The sequence below is a fragment of the Sinocyclocheilus rhinocerous genome, unplaced genomic scaffold (genome assembly GCF_001515625.1).
Source record: "Sinocyclocheilus rhinocerous isolate Xijiao unplaced genomic scaffold, SAMN03320098_v1.1 scaffold1252, whole genome shotgun sequence".
NCBI lineage: Eukaryota > Metazoa > Chordata > Actinopteri > Cypriniformes > Cyprinidae > Sinocyclocheilus > Sinocyclocheilus rhinocerous.
Window position 1 is genome coordinate 391,481 of NW_015640452.1, and position 7,281 is coordinate 398,761.

Below are 7,281 nucleotides of genomic sequence, written 5' to 3' on the forward strand. Positions count from 1 at the left end.
ATTGAATGCAACATAAAACAAATGATTACTTTTCGTTAAAATCTTTCTTAATGGCAAAAATGCTTACATTTATGTGTATTTTTGTTCGCTGGGGCAGCCATGTTGCCCCTGAAGCCGGTTTACGCTGAGATAATTCATACCCCTTTGGGTCACATATGGCAATATCACTCTTTATATAGGGCAATGTGACTCATTTATTACATTTCAATATGGGGACAGAGAAGTCAGCCATTTTATTTCAAAAATGTTAAAAATGCCGTTTGCATTACCATTACTTCCAAAATTAAATGATATAATACACAATCCATTACATGGGGATGCGGTGAAAATGTTCATTTTTTGCACATTTTTCTCTTCCTGTACACATAAACTTCATTTACAGTGGTCAAATTAAATGAAAGCATGAAATTAAACAAATTAAATGAAGTGAAAGTGTGAAAAATTGTGTTTTATTAAAAGTTTACAAAGCCAAAAGTGCCTGGAGTTGTAGAAACTCTCACATATGGAAATATCTTTACATTTATATATTTAGTTAATCTCTCAGTATATGTGAAATTCTCTCTATCCGTTTCTGTGTTTATGAAGGATGACTCCAGTTAGGTACTGTAGGGAAATCCCTAAATGACTTAACTTGAGACGTGAAATCGCCACTGGAATTAATCTAATGATGAGTGGTGGGGAATTATCTGCAGAGAGAGGAGAAATGCAATGCTGAGAACTATATTATGCAAAGAACATGGAGTTATTTGAGGTAGAGAGAGAGAGAGTCTCTATGCTAATCTGTCTTGAATTGCCATGTGGATATCTGAGTTTCTTAACTACAAGGACATTTTTAACACTCTCAAACTTTCTACTCTGTTTTCCTCTGTTGCTATAGAGACAAACACTTAGAAATGGCTTTATAGAAGAAAACCCCTGTGAACTTAGCGCATACCTGACAATGAAACCAGAGACGGTGTATGTTCTTGAAGCGATATACAAGCGATTGTACTCTGAAAGTGTGGTCATTGACCTTTTGATGAAAGCCCACTTCTCCATAAGCTAGAGTACAAAATGGCATGCTTGAAAAACAGCGCTACTCAGGCACTTCAGCCAGAAGCTACGACCTTATGGACACTACATACCAAATATATATTAATTAAAGGTGACGAAATAAGGACTTCTCACAGTAATTCATCCACTTAAAGGACAAGCAAAATAACATTTGTGTTACTGGCTCACACGTTCACTCTGCACAGTGACATAAATTATGCGGCCAGTCATCATTAGCTACACGCGATTTTGAAATACCTCTTGAGTTTGTGTAGTCAGTTAAAGTAGAACAGCCATCGCTGGAGGATCTCAGCAAACAAATTATGCAAAGTTGAAATGCCACAGGAAGCCTTAACCTACGTTCACCCCAGGGCTCTGAGCTGCATACTGGGGGGGACAAACAACCAAAATAACATAGACATTTCTATGCACTTCTTTGTGTATGCATGCTTGCACACACTCACACATAATGTGAGAGAGAGAAAGACTTAGAAAAGGGAGTGTTAACCTCTACAATAGTGAACTAGAAATGAAATTACTGCCTTGCCCTCCTCGAATTCAACTGAAGACTTGATGGGTGGTAATACAAATCAGCACAAAAGCTCCAGATGAGTTGCTTTTGACACATTAATTGCTTTTGGTATAGTATGTCCTCCTTAGGTGCAAGTTGTAAAGTTATGACAGAAATTACTCTGGGTAAAAAAAGCACTAACCGCACAAAGGTTTGGGGTCGGTACGATTTTTTCATGTTTTTGAAAGAAAACTCAGTAACACTTTATAATAAGAGTACATGAAAAATCAAGCACAAATACCGAAATTAAATATTACTTTAATATGAACTATGAGTCACATGAATTCATATGACTAATTTTGTAGTTAAGGTTAGTTCTTGATTTGTACATGCCTTAACTCATCATTAGTTCATATTAAAGTAATATTTAATTTTGGTATTAGTACATGATTATTCATGTACTGTTATTGTAAAGTGTTACCAAAATCTCACCAATGATGCATTTATTTGGTCAAAAATACAATAAAAACAGTAATATTGTGAAATATTACAAAATATAATTTCAAATGACTGTTTATTTTTTTAAATATATTTATTGATGTGATGGCAAAGCTGAATTTTCAGCAGCCATTATTCTAGTCTTTTTTTTTTTTTTACGCTCATCAAGGCTGCATTTATTTGATCAAAAATACGGAAAAAAAACTGCAATATTATGCAATATAATTGGAATTTAAAATAATGGTTTTCTATTTTAATATACTTTAAAATATAATGTATTCCTGTGATGCAAAGCTGAATTTTTATCAGCCATTACTCCAGTCTATAAGTGAAAAATTTAAGGGGGTCTGAATACTTTCCGTACCCACTGTATACACACACACAATAGTCTTAACTAACTTTAACACTTTATCAAACTCTAACAAATTTTAATGTGTTAATTGTGTAATGTGTATGTACAACTGTGCTTTTTAAGAGGGCGCGCTAAAGCTGAATAGGTTCATGATGAGAAATGAGCAGTAATGTTTATAATACTCCATAACAGTATAATGTTTACTCCATAACATTTTTATACTCTAAATATAAAAATGTAGATATCTGTATGCCTTTATGGCATTATGCATTATGTATGCAACTGCAACATGCTTTTAGTTTTGGTTCTTTTTAGTTTATAGTATTACCGTCAATGGGTTTGTAATTCATTTTGACTATAATATAATGTATATAATTCTGTTAAGGTATAATACAGATGTATTTTAAGACTGAATGTCTAATAGTCTTTCTACACAGCTAACTGGTCATTTCATAGGTCAGTAATAGAAAAGTTATCAGTGCTCATCTATTTTGATTATACTGTACCTGATGACCACAAACATTCAGCATGCAGTTTGAATTTAGAACTTAATTCTCCATGGCAACATCTACCTCATAGTCTCACGACTTACAGAGCTATAAAGAGAAACCGATAAAGTCACCACACTTTTCATTGTTACTTCTCAGTGTTCACTTTTTATTTCTGATGCCTCTCAGCAGATTTAGCACAAGGGCAGGATGCTCACTAAAAGTTCAGAGCTAACATATTTAACAGCAAATGTTTTGATAGAAAGTGTCCAGATGGGATTTGAGCTCCTACCTTGCAGTAGTTACACCTACAAAATACGGTGCAATGTATGAAGGAGTAGAGGAGCGAGCGGTTCACGACGATAAGCATTAAACATGAGTCATTACGTGGCTACACAGCAAGAGCACTTCTACCATTTCCGAGAATTATCACGGCTCTGTGAGCTCAAGGAAAACACTGTTTGTTTGCCATACATCATTCGGGTCTTCTGAATGATTGTATTTTGTTCTGTTTTGGCCATTTTCTACCTTTGTACTCGCACAGGCTCAGCAGGGACAGATAAGAGCTAAATGCGCAGCTCCAATCAAAAGTATCTTGTCATGCCTCACACGCAGTGACCTGGCCTGTGGAGATGTCGTTCACTTATCAGGAAGGAGAAAGCAGAAGTCTCTTTCTCTCTCTCAATCTCTACCTGCCGAGGCCTGACAGAATACAGAGGTGTATGGGGAGTCGGTCTCTGCTGATAACAGTCCAGCTTCACATGTCGGCAAATAGGTTTCCATTTCGCTTTTGCAGTTCACTGGTGCTTATTCACATAAACATTACATTAGCTCATGTAGGTAAGAAATGTAAAAAAAGAAATAGAAGGATGTACAGAAAGGGAGACAATGACTGAGTAGGTCAAATTTAGGACTGCACAGTTCTTGTCATGTGTCTTTTCTGAAGCAGGAAAAATGGTTAACAGTGCACTAAAATGCCGTTTTAGTCTCTTTTCAAATCTCTCCCAAATGACAGACTTAAAGCTGCACATTCTGATGGCACAATCCTCCCGACAGCTTCCAGCTCTGGCTTAGAGGGTGACTGCACTCTCCCAGAAAAGAAGACCAGAGAAGGGAATTGTAGCTCAAAATCTGTGTTTGGCTCCATTTGGCACTACCATGCAGGTGGCAAAGGTAAGGATTGACTTTGCATGGCTTCTTTAACAGTTACAGTACCCATTAAAGAACTTCTGCTTTTTTTTACAGCTCTTATAGATGGTGTGATGACAGAAATGTGTATTTGCTTTAGTGACTAGAGTCAGAGGAATTCAATAAAGACAGACCTAAATATAAATGATTGAGTTTTTTTTTTTATTGTTTTTTTTTACAAAATAAAAAAACATTAAATTAAATTTAAAGTTACAATGAAGACCTTTTCATTTGTAAAAAAAAAAATAATAATAATAATAATAATAATTTAATTAAATGCTTTTGAAGATTCTATTCATTAAATATTCTAGAAAAAAAATATGTTTCCACAAAAATTTAATAAATGTTTCTTGAGCAGCAAATCAGCATATTAGAATAATTTCTGAAGGAGCATGTGACACTGAAGACTGGAATAATGATACTGAAAATTCAGCTTTGCTATCAAAGAAATAAACTACATTTTACAATATATTTACAATATTGCTGTTTGACTTTATTTTTGATCAAATAAATTCCGAATTGGTGAGCAGAGACTTCTTTCAAAAACATAAAACACACACACACATACAAAACACTTTAGTATAGAGACCAATTCTCACTATTAACTAGTTGCTTATTAGCATGCATATTACTAGCATATTGGCTGTTTATTAGTACTTAAAAAGCATATTTAAATGCCTTATTCTGCATGAACATATTATATATCCTTAATCCTACACAATACCTGTACTTAACAACTACCCTAACTATTAATAATAATTAATTAGGAGTTTATTGAGAGAAAAGTCAGTTAATAGGGCAGTCGTGGCCTAATGGTTAGAGAGCCTTGTAACTCAAAGGTCGTGGGTTCGAGTCTCGGTACCGGCAGGGATTGTAGGTGGGGGGAGTGAATGTACAGCTCTCTCTTCCACCTTCAATACCACGACTGAGGTGAGACCCTTGAGCAAGGCACCAAACCCTCAACCGCAGCAAAAATGGCTGCCCACTGCTCCGGGTGTGTGTTCACGGTGTGCGTGTGTGTTTGTTCACTACTCACTGCGGTGTGTGTGCACTTGGATGGGTTAAATGCAGAGCACAAATTCCGAGTATGGGTGACCATACTTGGCCACACGTCACGTCCTTTCCTTTCCTTTCTTAATAGTGAGAACTGGACCTTAAAATAAAGTGTGACCAAAAAATCTTACTGAGACCAAACTCTTTAACTGTGGTTTTATCCTCTATTTGGACATCTTGGTCACATTTCAGAATGTAAAATATCTAATCAAAGGGCATTTATCGTAGAAAAGATTTTCAAGATATTTGGACATTATCTGGTTGTCAAACATACCAGCAGTTAATGTAAAAGACTGTAGGAGACTTCAGGGAAATTGACATCCACTAAAGATCACCTTGAGACCAGTTGCTGCAAAGTAATTGCTTGATATTTTGTCATCTGATGCAATGAAATTCATATAGATGTTTTCATTTCCACTTCATGCAAGAAGTCCAATATTCATCAATTTGCACAAACAGGAAGAAGTTAGTCATGAGAATGATGAATGCATAATGATTCTCTTAAAAATCGCAACTTGCCACAGATGGAGTGGTAAATCCCAAATCGATTCTGTAGTTAAACATAAATGAAAAACAAAAGACATATCACCAAATGCATCAGATCTCTTCAATAATCTATTCATTTCTAACCTCTGTGGAATGAGCTTAAAAATCAAAGCGTGCGACTTGGCATGCACTTAGTTGACGAGGAGGCTCGGTTGCTGCAGCAACCACAATTATTACAACCATCGCACGAGGGATGCTTATGTTTTTCGGTCTTCAACTTGAGCAGCTGTACACGTTCTGCATACATTCTCTGTAATTTCACACTGCGTTTCAATATAACATCATCTAGCTAAGTATTTCTCAACCATTTTGAGATAATTAAGTGGTCAGACTTCCAGTAAGCCATTAAGAAAATCACACAAGCATCAATACTCTAATTTTAAGCCTTAAGGCAAAAGGCCATTGATTCTGTCACTTCCAATGGCAGGGTGCTCTATGGAGGCCAGGAGCCTGACTTCTATTGAAACGGATCTTGCCTAAAGTTTTCTCTTCGTGGCAAGGTTTGCAAAATGCAATTGTGTTTGTGGTGTTCAAAATAAAAGCAATCTGCTTTGGATCACAGAGTTTGACCTGAATTTGATTCTCCTAGCTTGCTGTAGACGCTTCTGTTTGAAACTCGGCTCAACTTCAAACTGTCAAAATACACCAGCACTTGAGGAGCTGGAGATTGTGCTGCATTATTTCTAAATCCGTATCCAGGAGAGAGCAGATGATCCACATTTTATCACGAAATGCCCAATGTGTTTAAAATGCAAGACACTAAGACACAAATAGAGCAGAACAGTAAACACTGTGAACAGTGAAATGTCATTTTAATCTCTTTAAGCTTCAGTTCTCTAAACAAATACTCAAGCCTCAAAAGGAATTTACCCTGAATTTGCGTGTGATGTTCGAGGAGGTGGTTTATTTTTTTATGAGATGAAGCCGTGGGAGTGAAGACGACCTCAATGAAATGGAAACGAACCCCAACTGCATATGGATGCTTGGCAGATTTTTGTGGAGCTGACAGTCTTGTGTGAGGCTTCAACCTGGAATGAACATCTTAGACAAATGTTTAATGCATTTATTATAACTTGGGGTGATTGTCTCAGTCACCTTTTCTTCCACTCTGCTCTCGACGACAGCTCTTCAATCATTCAGCCAATTGTGAAATACAGCACGCTATCAATACGCTTAAAATATGGAGCGAGCAAGCAAAATAAATTCCAGAGAAATTGTTCTTATCTCTAACTGCCCGACAAAGCAATGCATCAGAGAACTCTTTCATCGTTTTTAAAATGTGTCTGACAGCTGAAAAACCTAATTGCTCAGGTCCCTCGTCATCTCATTAAGAACCATAGGTGCATCTTAGAAAAAAGTTAAATGCGTTATTAGTTGGGCTGGCAGGAGATGGAGAGCGAGCTGCACCATGGAGGGCTTGGCATCAGGTTCACACTCGCACCAAATGAGTTTCTATCTTCAATCAAAGAACAATAAATTTGAACAAGGCTGACTGCCCAGACAGCTGACAGACAACCGCCATCACCTAATTGGTGGCAGAGGTCTTTTATTCAGAGTGAGCGGGTATAAATCACTCTCTCACAATAAAAGAAAAAGGCTCTAGAGAGATTTAA